Source organism: Miscanthus floridulus, unplaced genomic scaffold (genome assembly GCF_019320115.1).
Source record: "Miscanthus floridulus cultivar M001 unplaced genomic scaffold, ASM1932011v1 fs_776_4, whole genome shotgun sequence".
Taxonomy (NCBI): domain Eukaryota; kingdom Viridiplantae; phylum Streptophyta; class Magnoliopsida; order Poales; family Poaceae; genus Miscanthus; species Miscanthus floridulus.
In genome coordinates this window covers 44086-60000 of record NW_027097260.1, presented here as the reverse complement: position 1 = coordinate 60000, position 15915 = coordinate 44086, and the positions used below count along the sequence as shown (strand labels likewise).

The 15915-nt window shown below is 45.4% G+C and overlaps 1 pseudogene; it reads right to left on the bottom strand.

Annotated features, from left to right (window-relative positions):
• Nucleotides 1-6: 6 nt before the first annotated feature.
• LOC136533063 (uncharacterized) lies at nt 7-2004 on the bottom strand (annotated as a pseudogene).
• Nucleotides 2005-15915: the final 13911 nt, after the last annotated feature.

Here is a 15915-nt window from a genome sequence, read left to right as displayed (position 1 = left end):
GATATTTTACTTTTTTTTGGCATAATCATAATATATCATTTGTCTTGGAACCTGAAAATCCATTTAGCTTTTTCATATAAGCGAGCGAGATAAAGCTAGCTTGGACATGCATGCATTAAAGGACAGAATAATAAGGATATATGAATCTCAAAAGAGACGGAAAACTAACAAATTTTTTAGCTTCCAGGATCACTGAATGGGCTTCGTTTTCTTCAACCTACAGACACAAATTGCATCACTGTATGTAGAGAAATATTTGACTTGGACTTTGACTTTAGGCAAAGCAAAGCAGCTTACCTCTCCATTAAGATCAACCAGATATTTATCATACTGAAAATTAGAGCATGTGAAAGAATTAGTCACATAATGACTAAACAGAGAAAATTCAATGGGATTTTAGCAAGATGAAGTGAAAAAGACTGAACCACGTCTACGAAGAAGAGCAGCAACCTACGTTTGTTCTCAGCCCACCAGATCTTGGGGCACAACCAAGCTCAATTTTCAATTGGATACGGCATGGGGCACATATGTCTTGAGCATGTAATTCCTTCACAGCACTTAGAAAACTCATCTAGGAAATGTTGAAGAAAGGAAACTTTTGTCATAAACTGTACAGCTGGAGAAAATGTTAAACAAGGGAACCATAAGTCGTTTAGTTCAGCATCTGAGCCAAGTATCAAACCTTTTCCTTAGCTACCCGTTTCCAAATCTCTAAATAGAGACTAGCAAAATCTTCATATATACTATTACACTTAACACTCCACAAATATTCCTGCAAAAAAATATATAGAATTGTCAAATACCATACACCTGCAGCAACCACTATTAATGTGAGGTAAGGGCATTACATTGAAGCCAGTGTAAATCAAAGTTGGAAGAATATTGTTACAGCCTGCTGCGATTTTCATTGCTTTATACATTGCCAACGTCTCGTACCTTAGCCACTAAAAACCAAAGTAGTTATAGACTGTGATGCATGAGATTATAGCGACAATATACATTCAGTTAGCACATTAACCACATGATACTTATTGGGGGATGCCTACCTCATGCGTGCTGGCTTCCACGAAATTTTCAAGCCACTGCGTGTAACAAAAAAAGGCATCAAACAAAGATGACATATAACCAGTTAATTACAGCTGCTCACCAAATTCATACCTTAGTTTCATTTGATACCGTTTCATAGAACTTGACGTATTCTTGGTCACCTTGGTATGTCATGTAAGTTTTATGATAATCGTCCCAGTGTAGATACTGTGTCTGCACACAGAAACCATTGCCAGTAAGAAATGGCTTGCTAGTAACAGCGCAAGCGGAATCAAATATAGGTCCAGAAATGAAGTGCATCCATTACTAACTTATATTATATTTCCTCTATCCCAAATTATAAAACGTTTTGGTATTTCTAGATTCATAGCATTTGCTATGTATCTAGACATAGTATATAACTAGGTGCATAATAAAAGTTATGAATTTAGAAAAGTCAAAACGTCTTATAATTAGGGAATGGAGGGAAAGAGTATATGACTATACCCTACACTTAAATTTCTAGATATATACACTGCAGTGACTTGCGTTTGTTAGACTTTGAACAGGATCTATAGGCATAGAACTAGCATGTCTACTTGCTGTTTAATAGAATCATGAACCCTAGAACATCTACTAGTGCAGTAACAGTAGGTAGAACGAGAGAAAAAGGGAGGGGTAGAAGATGGACGTGTCAAACCTGACACCGCAGAGGGAGTCGATCCAGAGGCGTCGGCCATCTCGTTCGTCGATGAAGTCTGCGCACGGGCAGCGATGTTCGGGGAAGAGGTCGATGAAGCCGTCGACGTCGGTGAAGCGGGCGGCGCGGCTGGTGGCTTCCCGTCACTGGCTGCGCCCCTCTAGACCGGATTAGGGTTTAGGTTTCAATGGGGAGCTCGGCTCAGGCAAACCCCGTGACTTGAGCCGCCGGCCCCCACCTCTATTTATTACGCAGTGTGACAGGGGCTCTTCAGCCATAGTGGGTTGGGCGCCCCCGATCAGGGCGCAGGTCAAAGGCCCAACTAGGTCGTTGGACCCAGTTTGGGATTAGAGATCAATCTAACAATCTCCCCATTGATCTCCTACCATCTTTCAATTTCATATCATTTACTTTTGTTCATTCCATTATAGATTAGCGCATAGAGCATGTTTCATCGTCACGGTCAATTGCCGATAGATTTAACAGCTACAATACACCACTCTGTTCTGAAATAGATACTTAACTTTGGGTCTTCTTTTATCCAGGAATTATAGGCTTTCCCTTAAACCCATGCCGGCTACATGTTCTCTGAACACGTTGGGTGGTAACCTTTTGTAAGCGGATCCGTGAGCATCTTTTCAGTACTTATATGCTCAGGACTTATGACATGGTCCCGGACTTTATCTTTCACAGCATAATACTTTATGTCAATGTGTTTGGCAGCATCACTTGACTTATTGTTGTGAGCATACTGTACTGTCAGATTATTATCACAGTATAACTTAAGTGGTCTATAGATGTCGTCAACTACCTTCAAACTGGGTATGAACTTCTTTAGTCAGTTCACCTGCCCTGTTGCCTCATAACACGTTACAAACTCGGTGTACATTGTGGACGATGTAGTAACGGGTTGCTTTGAGCTTTTTCATGAAATAGCTCCCCCTGCGAGAGTAAATACATATCCAGACATGGATTTTCTATCATCTCCCGCATAATCAGAATCTGAATGTCCCACTATGTGGAGTGAATCAGATCTTCTATACGTCATCATAAGGCCTTTCGTTCCTTGCAAATAACGTAAGACTTTTTTTACTAATTTCCAGTGTTCTATTCTAGTATTGCTCTAGAATCTGCCAAGTAACCCGGTGAAAGGATCAAGATGCCCAAGAGGGGGGGTGAATTGGGCTAATTCTAAATTCTCTTGCAATAATCAAATCCTACGGATAGCCCAATTAACCCCTTGTGCCTAGAAAAGTGTTTATATCAAACTAATGCACAACAACCTCTCAACCTATGTTCCAAACTTACTCTAGCAAGCAATTCTATGGATGTAAAACAAGTATTGAATTGCTCAAAGTAAATACTCAAAGTAAGTGCTCAAAGTAAGTAGAGAGAGAAAGGAACGCGGCGATGTTTTGCCGAGGTATCGGAGAGTCGCCACTCCCCACTAGTCCTCGTTGGAGCACCCGCGCAAGGGTGTAGCTCCCCCTTGATCCGCGCAAGGATCAAGTGCTCTCTACGGGTTGATTCTTCGACACTCCGTCGCGGCGAATCACCCAAAGCCGCTCACAACTTGAGTTAGGTCACCCACAAACTCCGCTGGGTGAACACCAAACTACCAATCACCACCAAGCCGTCTAGGTGATGGCGATCACCAAGAGTAACAAGCACGAACTCTCACTTGACCACGCGAAGCCTAATGAGAAGATGGATGCACACTTTGCTACTCTTGATTTGCTAGTGAGGCTACTCTCTTGGATTCTCAAATCACAAACACCTCACTAGGATCTTGCTCTTCTTGGCACTCACAAACGTGTTTCTCAGCTGTTGGAATGAGCAAAGGATGCTCCACTCACAAGTGGAGCTTCTATTTATAAGCCAGCCTGAAAAACGAACCGTTATGAGCTTCTACGGGATGACCGGACGCTCCGATCGTGATGACCGGACGCTCCGGTCAGTTCAACCCGCGAACCAGCATTCAAGTGATGACCGGACACTGTTAGGGTCCGGTCAGTACCGACCGGACGCGTCCGGTCGCTCTTGGATGCTTACTGTAAACGACCGGACGCTGGATACTCAGGGTCCGGTCACACTGACCGGACGCGTCCGGTCACACTTTTCCAAGTCTGGACCCTTACTGGAGTTGACCGGACGCTGGCCCTCAGCGTCCGGTCACATGACCTCCTAGCGTCCGGTCATACCAGACTTGATCTTCTCGATCAAATGAACTGACCGGACCCTGCGGCCAGCGTCCGGTCGCACCGGAGCCAGCGTCCGGTCAGTATTTGACCCTCCATTCACTTCCAACTTCCGAACATATGTGAATGAAGTTTGCTCCAAAGGATCTTAGGCATTCATAGGAGCTACCTAGAGCTAGTTTTAACAAGTGTGCACCACACCTAACTCACTAGACTCAACTAGGTCAAGCTACCCGTTCATACCCCCCTTTATAGTACGGCCAAAGGAAAAAAACAAAGTCCTAAACTACTCTAAGTGTCTCTCCAACTCCAATCGACACTTAGAACTAGTTATCCTTAACCTTGTCGTCCATCCTTTGAAAACCGAAACGATTTCCATCGTAGGGGCATGACAACCTTGATTGCCCAATCGATCTCCATTACCATGACCTAACTTATTTGTTTCTGCAAAACACACGTTAGTCATAGTAATCTTTGTATTGACATTAATCACTGAAATCCAACTAGGGGCCTAGATGCTTTCAATCTTTCCCTTTTTGGTGATTGATGATAATACCACCTCGAGTATGTTATGGAGTGAGGTTTTTGACGGGCTTGGTTCATATAAGCTTTTGTCAATAAGAACAAGAGAGTTAGTCACGCTTATATGACCCAAGCCAACACAATGTACTCAAAGAATATGAATTAAGCATGAGTACTAATAACAAAGGCTCATTTGCTTCGAAATATAAACGCGGAAGCAAAAGCAAATGAGCATTCCACAAGTGATATAACATATAGATAAAGCAAAGTAGGAATCACACATGTCAAATATCACAATCACATAGATAGCATTATCACATATATATAATAGTATGCATGAAAGTAAACACACGAATGCATAAGCTAATATGCATAAGCTAATAGTGTATCCCACAAATAAAACTCCAAATATATATAATAAGCTAATACTAGATAACTAGCTCCCCCTAAGTCTACATACTCAAACCCTCTCCCCCTTTGGCGTCAAACACCAAAACCTAGGGGTCGGTCGGCGGGGCTGCAGTGGACGAGTCGGGCGCTGAAGTACGTGGAGCAAGATGGAACTGGGCGCCATCATCATCTGACCCTGAGCTCTGAACTGACTGACCCTCTGAAGCAGGAAGAGTCGCTGAAGCGGTCTGGGTCTGAGCTGGTGCTGCCTGTGAAGCTGCAAGTATGTCTATCGTAGGATCTGACGAGGCGACAGACGAGGGGAGCCTCTGAGTGGTCATGATAGCTGGAGCTGCTGTAGATGGACCGGCAGAATGCATGTGAGGCGGAGTAGGCATGCCAGTCAACTCGCTGAATGATGCTCCAAGACTCCTGGAGACTGACGACTCAGGCACGAATAGCGAGGAAGTCTGCTCTGGTGAGAAACCCGTGTGATAAGGAGTGAACTGCGGGGCTATACCAGGTGAAGCTAACCATTGGGACACCTGTACAGGAGGTGAAGTAAACTGAGCTGGAGGCTGTCCCTGACTCTGAAGCCCGATGGGCTGTACTGCTAGAGTCGTCGAAGTGGTAGGAGGCTGTGCAAGCTGGGGCGAAGTCTGTGGTAGTGGAATCCTAATGGCTGTCACTACATGCTGCATGAATCCCATGAGCTGCTGCTGCATGAGTAACTGCTGGTGCTGAAGGAGCTGCTGCTGCCGCTGAAACTCGTCCTGACGAGCCTGAAACTGTGCGAAGTTTGTAGCTGTCTCCTGTGCCTGTCGTGTCTGATCCTGCTGCATCCGCTCAAGAATAGCAATGAGAGCGGGGTCTGTCTGTGGAGCAGGTGGAGCAGAACTGGAGCTACCGGCCTCTGCATCGTATCTGCGTGGAGGCATCTGAGGTATAGGCTGGTAGTCGTCGTCAGAGCTGTCACTGTACTCACTCACTCCCTGCTGTGCCTCTAGCTCCTCCTCCTCAGTAGCTGCAATCCCTCTGATGATCTCGTCCTGCTGAGCTGCAGACTCTAGCACATCGGGGCGACGGCTAGGCTGACTGGGTGCCTGAGGAGTGGCGTGTCTGATCCTCTATGACAGGTTGTAAGCTGGGAACTCTGTAGTGGCACCTGTATACTCATCCATCATGCCAGGGGGCTTATCAATCACAACTCTGCGGATGAGGAACATGATCCAGTGAGCATAGGGAAGCTGCCTGCGACCCTTGAATCCCTCAGCTATAGTATCCTCCATCTCTGAAAGAAGGAGGTCCCAGATGTCAAACACTGTCATCTGCATGATGGCATTGAGAAGCCAGAGCTGTAAGCGAGTCAGGCCCTCTCTGTATCCCAACCTGGGAAGCAGTGTCCTCCTGATGATGGCCTCTAGTATCCTCGCTGTAGGAGTCAAGTCATTGGGGTTCCTGCTCGACCCCTCACCAAACGGCTCCTTGAAGCAATGGCGCACTAAGTCTGTAGGGGGCACCAACCCTCCATGAGGACGCCTGGGAGGCTCCTGATGTCCATAGCAAACCTCATGCAACCTTACAGGCTGCTCCTGTAGTCTCAGTATCTCTCTGGCCCTGCTACTCGTCACTCTATAGTCTTTGCCGTTGAAGGCAAAGTGAATGAATCTGTGATGAGGATCAATGTAGAGCGAGGCATAAAACTGACGAACCCAAGAAGGTACATATATCCCTGTCCGTCCAATCAGATCTGACAGTCCTGGCAAATATGACAAGTATTGCCGAATGCCCTCTCCGGCTGCTGCCACAATGGACTCTATCAGATAGACCCTCTGTGATCTGAACACTGCCCCACTGTTTAGATATGCATTGTAGAAATCCTCCTGCAGTGGCGTGTAGAACCCCTCAGCTGCTCTCTCATCCCTCCTCGGAGGGAACCAAACCTCAAACTCAACAAACCGCAGCTGCTGAACCTGCCTGGCTGTAGCGGCCCTCAAGTCGAGGTGAACCACTGGAGGCGGACCCTGTGGTCTGGGCGGAGGGCGTGAACCCCTACGCCATGTAGCTGGCCTCAGTGGAACTGCAGCACTGGTACGACTCGAGCGGCGTAGCTGAGGTGCCGGCTCGGTCTCCTGACTCTCCTGAGTCTCCTAGGCTAGCTGAGGCTCTGCTGGTGGAGGCTGCTGCTGTGCTGATGGACCCTCCTTAATGGCAACCCGTCGTCCTGCAAACGTGGCAGTCCCTGCTGGACTACCATGACGACGCTCAACCTCCTCAATCGCAGCTCTGACTGCGGGTGAAACTGGCTGATCTGCAATGACAACTCCGCTGCGGGTGCCACCTCTCTCGGCACGCTCTGCGGCCTCTGCAACAGCTGCTGCTCTGGCTGTCTCTGCGTCGGGGTACTTCCGCTTCTTGGATGTTACTTGCTTGGTTGATTTGCCCTTGGATCCGGCTGGCTGACGAGGCGGGGGCCTCTGATCATCTTCACCTGGGCCACCACCAACATTCTTGGTGCGAGCCATCTGAACTGACAAGATGGTGAACTGTCGCTGATGAAGATCGACTGTCAAACTGCTGCTTTCGAGGCTTGGCCTCGATCCTTACTCGTGAGCTTGGCTCCGAGTTTACTGCCAACTGCTAGACAAAACACAACGGAACCGACTTGCTGCACGATAGAATAGATAGATATACAAATAAATACCATATATCTAATAGATGTGAAATCCTAATAGAGAAAGCAATTTTAGATGCGAACTTGAATCGAGTGGCTTTCTACCTGACGATCAGCGATCCGAGAATAGATAAGACGTCACGTGGGGGATCTCGAAACCGATTAGGGTTAGGTCAAACGCCCTGAATGCAATGGGGAATCAATGTATTTAGAATTTGATCTAGGTCACAATTGGAGATCAAGATTGAACCACAAGATTTGCCTTACCAAACAATGGGAGGATAGGGCAAGAGCGGCGAAGATTGGCAGCCTTGGCAACGATGAAGCAATGAGCTAGGGCGCGAGGAGGCCGGCGAGGCACTGAGCAGAGGCAAGGCAGGGCCGGAGCTCGGCGGCGCTTGGCTGCGACGGACCGGTGGTGGCACGGGACAGGGGCACGGAGGCGCGCGGCTGGGCAGGCGTGGTGGCGCACGGCTGGGCAGGCGTGGTGGCGCGGCGAGGCTGCGGCGGCGTGCGGCTGCTCGGGCTAGGGCTGGCGAGCAAGGCTGCGGCGGCGCGGCTAGGCAGGAGGTGGCGGCTTGGTTGCGGGCTCACGGAGGCACTGGTAAGGCAGGTGAACCGAAGGTCCGGATTTATAATTCCCCAAACGCGACAGAAAAGGAAACCGAAAAGAGACTTGAAGTCGCGCGAGATCCACTGACCGGACGCTCCGGTGGTAGCGACCGGACGCTACCACCCAGCGTCCGGTCAATTCCAGAGAGGTCCAAATCCTCTGGAATCGCGACCGGACGCGTCTGGTGGTCCATGACCGGACGCAGGCAGGGTCCGGTCAGTTTAACTTTGTCATCCTCCGATCGACCGGACGCTGAGCCCTTTCTGACCGGACACACAAACACAGCGTCCGGTCACTCCTTCAACAGCAGTTCACCTCCTGTGAACTGACCGGACGCTGGACTGCAGCGTCCGGTGCAGCGTCCGGTGCACCTTTTTCAGCAATCCTTCAACCTTCCTTTGCGCTGCCTGTTCCCAATCAAGTCCCAACTTAAATAAGATCCAAATAAACACCAATTGGGACTGATGTGAGTGACCTCTCTCAAACCCTCATATTTTTCAAAATATTTTGCCTTAGGCTATAATTCTTTTTAAGAAAATAGGCAACAAGAGGGCAAATGGAACAAAACGACAAACAAACATTCATGCATATGTAATGCTTGTAAGTAAATCTAGTTGCTTGTCAAGTTTGATCCAAGGTTAAGCTTCTTCACACGCTTTTCGGCGGTTATCTTAACCATGTTAGACAAGCCCTATATGCATTGCTACAAATTAAACATGTTGTATATTACAATGAATGCAAGGGACAACACAAGCTCAATTTTCAGTGAAGTTACTAAAATCAAGTGCATTGAGCTCATTCCGCAATCTACAAAATGTAGCTTCATCTAACGGTTTAGTAAAGATATCCGCTAATTGATCTTCGGATCTTACACCCTCTAGTGATATATTATTTTTGGCTACATGATCTCTTAGAAAGTGATGGCGGATATCTATATGCTTGGTGCGAGAATGTTGAACCGGATTATTTGCAAGTTTTACCGCACTTTCATTGTCGCACAAAAGAGGTACTTTCTCTAGAACTACTCCATAGTCTAGTAAAGTTTGTTTCATGTATAATATTTGTGTACAACAAGCACCCGCGGCAATGTATTCCGCTTCGGCGGTGGACAAAGCCACACTATTTTGTTTTTTGGAGGACCAAGACACAAGTGATCTACCAAGCAAATGGCACCCTCCGGATGTGCTCTTTCTATCAACTATGCATCCGGCGTAGTCCGAATCGGAATAGCCAATTAATTCAAATAAAGCTCCTTTGGGATACCAAAGGCCTATGCTTGGTGTGTGCTTAAGATACCTAAGGATTCTTTTTACGGCAATTAAATGTGTTTCCTTAGGACTAGCTTGAAATCTAGCACACATACACACACTAAACATGATGTCGGGCCTAGATGCGGTTAAATATAACAAGCTACCAATCATAGAACGGTAGAGAGTTTGATCAACCGAGTTACCTCCCTCATCTAGGTCGAGATGTCCATTGGTAGGCATTGGGGTCTTGATTGGCTTACATTCATCCATCTTGAATCTCTTGAGAAGATCTTTTGTGTATTTCTCTTGAGAGATGAATATGCCTTCTTTCATTTGCTTGACTTGAAAACCGAGAAAGAATGTAAGCTCACCAATCATTGACATCTCGAACTCCTTAGACATCAATTCACCAAATTCTTTGCAAGAGTCTTCATTTGATGATCCAAAGATGATATCATCAACATATACTTGACAAATGAAGATATGCCCATCAAGCTTCTTGGTGAATAGTATGGTGTCGACCTTTCCAATGGTGAAGCCCTTTTCAATAAGGAAGTCCCGAAGGTGCTCATACCAAGCTCTTGGGGCTTGCTTAAGCCCATATAGTGCCTTGTACAACCTATAAACATGATTAGGATATCTAGGGTCTTCAAACCCGGGAGGTTGATCAACATAGACTAGTTTATTAATAAAGCCATTTAAGAATGCACTTTTCACATCCATTTGATATAGTTTCATTTCATGATGTGATGCATATGCAAGAAGGATACGGATGGCTTCTAATTTTGCAACCGGTGCAAAGGTTTCTCCAAAATCTAGACCTTCAACTTGAGAGAACCCCTTTGCCACTAGTCTTGCCTTGTTCCTCACAACAACACCTTGATCATCTTGTTTGTTGCGGAACACCCACTTTGTTCCAATGACTCTTGCATCTTTTGGTCGCTCTTCAAGATTCCAAACTTCATTGCGAGTGAAGTTGTTCAACTCTTCATGCATGGCATTGATCCAATCCGGATCTTTAAGAGCATCTTCTACCTTGGTAGGCTCATAGCAAGAGACAAAAGAGTGATGAGCAATAAATGAAGTAAGCTTTTGAGATCGAGTCATCACCCCCTTTGTTGGACTCCCTATGATGAGATCTTGTGGATGATCTTGTAGGAGAGGTGTATTTCTTCTATTGACCACTTGAGGAGGAGGTTGTGGAGCATCAACATCTTGTGCTTGTATCACCATTTGCTCATGGGAGATATGAGTATCTTCATTTTCTACTCTCCCAACTTTTTCACCATCTTGTGGTACATTTGATGAAGATGGTTGATTAATGACTTATACATCATCTTCATCATCTTTTGGCTTGATGTCTCCCACTGGAATATTTTTCATAGCCTCCCTCAATGGTTCATCACCTACATCATCAAGATTCTCATGTGCTCCTTGGGAGCCGTTAGATTCATCAAATTCCACATCATATGTTTCTTCAACCAAGCCGGTGGCATGATTAAATACTCTATATGCTTTGGACTTCAATGAGTAACCAACAAGAAAACCTATATCACAACGCCTTTGAAACTTCCCTAGGTGTTGCCGCTTCTTGTAGATGTAGCACTTGCAACCAAACACCCTAAAGAAGGAGACGTCCGGCTTCTTCCCATTGAGCAACTCATATGGAGTCTTGACAAGGAACTTTTGAAGAAATAGGCGATTGGATGCATAACATGCGGTGTTGATTGCTTCCGCCCATAGAGCTTCGGGGGTGTTGTACTCATCTAGCATTGTCCTTGCAAGAGTGATCAAAGTCCGGTTCTTCCTCTCAACTACACTATTTTGTTGAGGAGTATAGGTTGCGGAGACTTCATGTTTGATTCCAACTTCATCACAATAAGCTTCTATATTTGTGTTGTCAAACTCTTTGCCATTGTCACTTCTTATCTTCTTGAGCTTCACTTCAAATTCATTTTGAGCTCTCTTGGCAAACTTCTTGAAACAAGATGCAACTTCGGATTTGTCATGAAGGAAGAACACCCATGTATATCTTGAATAGTCATCCATAATCACAAGACAATAGAGATTTCCTCCCAAACTCTTGTATGTTGTTGGTCCAAATAAATCCATGTGTAGGAGTTCTAGCACTCTTGTGGTTGACATGAAAGCTTTGGTTGGATGAGTGTTTGCAACTTGCTTGCCGGCTTGACATGCACTACAAAGCTTGTCCTTCTCAAACTTCACATCCTTCAACCCTCTCACCAAATCATTCTTCATAAGCTTCTTGAGTGAGCTCATCCCAACATGAGCAAGTCTTCTATGCCATAGCCACCCAAGTGTTGTTTTGGTAAATAGGCAAGTCTTCAAGTTTGCATCTTCGGAGGTGAAGTCAACTAGATATAAGTTGTTGTATCTAAATCCATTGAATATCACTTGATTGTCATCTTCCTTGGATACAACCACCTCCTTCTCGGTGAATAAGCATTGAAAGCCAAGATCACACAATTGCCCAACGGATAGCAAGTTGAAGCTCAATGAAGCAACATAGAGCACATTGGAGATGGAATGATCATTTGATATTGCCACTTTGCCCAATCCTTTAACCTTGCCCTTTGAATTATCTCCAAATGTTATTTTCTCTTGTCCATCTACCTCTTCATCTAGTGAGGTGAACATACGAGGATCACCGGTCATATGTTGAGTGCAACCACTATCAATAACCCAATGACTTCCACCGGTCTTGTAGTTCACCTACACACAAGAGATTCAAGCTTTAGGGATCCAAGCTTGTTGAGGGTCCGTCACCTTCTCAACAAGTGACTTAGCCACCCAAACTTTCTTAGGCCTACTCTTGTTGGGGGGACCTAAGAACATGACTTTTATCTTTCCACTCGAATCTTTTCTAAGCATGTAGTGAGCATTGAAAGCAAAGGGTCTAGCATGCTTGGGCAAGGGTTGTGGTGGTGGAGTTTGACACTCATGAGCAAAGTGACCTTCTTGTCCACACTCAAAATATCTCTTTGGCTTTGGCTTTGGCTTTGATTGTTGGTGTTGAGCTTGAGCCTTCTTCTTCTCTACACTTGCCATATATCCAATGCCACTTCTATCCATCTTCATGACGGTATTTATGAGTAGCTCACTTTGGAGATGCTTGCCTCTAGCAAACTTGCTCAATCCCACTTTGAGATGCTCTTTCTCCATCTTGAGCTTCTTGTTCTCTTCCTTGAGAATATCATTGTTCTTCTCCTCCTTGAGTTTCTTGATTTCTTCTTTTAGCTTCTCATTCTCAAGGATCACCTCTTTGTCATGATCAAGAGTTTCTAGCACAATGGTGTTGTGACTTTTCATCTCTTTAAGATCTTTCATGAGCTTCTCATTGTCACTCTTGAGCTTGACATACTCATCATAGTCAATGCACTCAACCACTTGCTTGCCCTTGCTACTAGATCCATGCTCAATGCTTTCATCAATTAAATCATCACATGAGGTAGCTATATCAATCTTAACAACATGGTTAGTAGCATCATGTGGCTCATTTGGTAAGAATTCTTGTGCAATAATAAGGGTATCATAATTGATCTTTAGAGTTGTATATTCATCTTTTAGCTTATGGTGACTAGTGACAAGCTCATTGTGCACCCACTCAAGTTTATCATTTTTATCTTTAAGCTCTTTCTTAGAAGATTTGAGCTCCTTGAGTTTGGATGATATAGAATCATTTGTTTCTTTGAGCTCATCATTAGCCTTTTCTAATGTATCACACTTAGCTAAAAGTGAATCATTTTTAGCATCAAGTTTTTCATTTGTAGCTCTACTCTTTCTAATGATCTTAGTATATTTTCTAAGTATTTTGATAAGATCATCATAAGTGGGTGTGTCATCATCATTGCTATCACTATCATCATCACTAGCATGTTCATCATCACTACTATCATCACTCTTAGTTACCTTGCGTTCACCTTTGGCCATAAGGCATAGGTGTGTAGAGGATGATGGCGATGGTGGCGGTGAAGATGCAAGATCAATAGCAATGGCGGCCACCTTTTTATCGTCACTATCATCATCGGATGATCCACTTGATGAATCAATGTCCGTGAGCCAATCACCGACAATGTAGGCCTTGCCACTCTTCTTCTTCTTGTAGAAGTCCCTCTTTTTGCCATCTCTCTTCTTGTATGGCTTGTTCTTTTTCTTTTCATCTTCATCACTTGAATCATCTTTCTTGCTCTTGTTCTTGAACTTGTCTTTCTTGGGCTTTGTGCATTGATGAGCTAAGTGGCCAAGTTCACCACAATTATAGCAATCCATCTCGGAGATTGGCTTTCTTCTTGAGCTTGTGAAGAACTTCTTCTTCTTGCCGTCGAACTTGATGCCACTCTTGTTTAGCCTTTTTAGCATCTTTGTGGTCTTCTTCACCATGAGGGCAAGGCTTTCTTCATCATCTTCATCACTTGAGCTCTCATACTCAAGTCTTGCTTTGCCCTTGTCTTGGCTAGCTTTGAATGCTAAGTCCTTCTCTTTCTTCTTTGTAGAGGATGAGCCATCTTGTGGTGTGATGTGCATGTACATCTCATGAGCATTGATCTTTCCCAAGATTTGTGTCGGTGTAGCGGTGGAAAGATCACCTTGATATAGCACGGTCACAATGTGTCCATATTTATCAATGGGGAGGACACTCAAGATTTTTCTCATAACATCGGATGGTGACATTTGAGTAAGTCCAAGCCCATTGACTTCCTCTACAAGAACATTTAATCGAGAATACATCTCATTAGCACTTTCTTTGGGAAACATCTCAAAAGAATTTAGCTTTTTAATCACAAGATGATAGCGCTCCTCACGCTCACTCTTGGTTCCCTCATGGAGCGCACAAACGTCCGACCATAGAGCATGGGCGTCTTTGTGGTTCCTTACATGATTGAACACCTCTTTGCAGAGGCCTCTAAAAATGATGTTGCGAGCCTTTATATTCCATTTCTCATAATTCACTTCATCGCCTTGAAGTTGTGCGGCATTCCTAGGTGCGGGGAACCCTTAAGAGGCGGCTCTAAGAATTCCAACATCTAGAGCTTCTAAGTATGCCTCCATGCGGATTTTCTAATATGGAAAATCATCTCCCTCAAAGATAGGAGGAGGTCCATCCCTGTGAGACATCTTGCTCTAAGCGATTAAGCTTAAAAAGTGAGCACGAGGCTCTGATACCAATTGAAAGGATCAAGATGCCCAAGAGGGGGGGGTGAATTGGGCTAATTCTAAATTCTCTTGCAATAATCAAATCCTACGGATAGCCCAATTAACCCCTTGTGCCTAGAAAAGTGTTTATATCAAACTAATACACAACAACCTCTCAACCTATGTTCCAAACTTACTCTAGCAAGCAATTCTATGGATGTAAAACAAGTATTGAATTGCTCAAAGTAAATACTCAAAGTAAGTGCTCAAAGTAAGTAGAGAGAGAAAGGAACGCGGCGATGTTTTGCCGAGGTATCGGAGAGTCGCCACTCCCCACTAGTCCTCGTTGGAGCACCCGCGCAAGGGTGTAGCTCCCCCTTGATCCGCGCAAGGATCAAGTGCTCTCTACGGGTTGATTCTTCGACACTCCATCGCGGCGAATCACCCAAAGCCGCTCACAACTTGAGTTGGGTCACCCACAAACTCCGCCGGGTGAACACCAAACTCCCAATCACCACCAAGCCGTCTAGGTGATGGCGATCACTAAGAGTAACAAGCACAAACTCTCACTTGACCACGCGAAGCCTAATGAGAAGATGGATGCACACTTTGCTACTCTTGATTTGCTAGTGAGGCTACTCTCTTGGATTCTCAAATCACAAACACCTCACTAGGATCTTGCTCTTCTTGGCACTCACAAACGTGTTTCTCAGCTGTTGGAATGGGCAAAGGATACTCCACTCACGAGTGGAGCTTCTATTTATAAGCCAGCCTGAAAAACGAACCATTATGAGCTTCTGCGGGATGACCGGACGCTCCGGTCGTGATGACCGGACGCTCCGGTCAGTTCAACCCGCGAACCAGCATTCAAGTGATGACCGGACGCTGTCAGGGTCCGGTCAGTACTGACCGGACGCGTCCGGTCGCTCTTGGATGCTTACTGTAAACAACCGGACGCTGGATACTCAGGGTCCGGTCACACTGACCGGACGCGTCCGGTCACACTTTTCCAAGTCTGGACCCTTACTGGAGTTGACCGGACTCTGGCCCTCAGCGTCCGGTCACATGACCTCCCAGCGTCCGGTCACACCAGACTTGATCTTCTTGGTCAAATGAACTGACCGGACCCTGCGGCCAGCGTCCGGTCGCACCGGAGCCAGCGTCCGGTCAGTATTTGACCCTCCATTCACTTCCAATTTCCGAACATATGTGAATGAAGTTTGCTCCAAAGGATCTTAGGCATTCATAGGAGCTACCTAGAGCTAGTTTTAACAAGTGTGCACCACACCTAACTCACTAGACTCAACTAGGTCAAGCTACCCGTTCATACCCCCCTTCATAGTACGGCCAAAGGAAAAAAACAAAGTCCTAAACTACTCTAAGTGTCT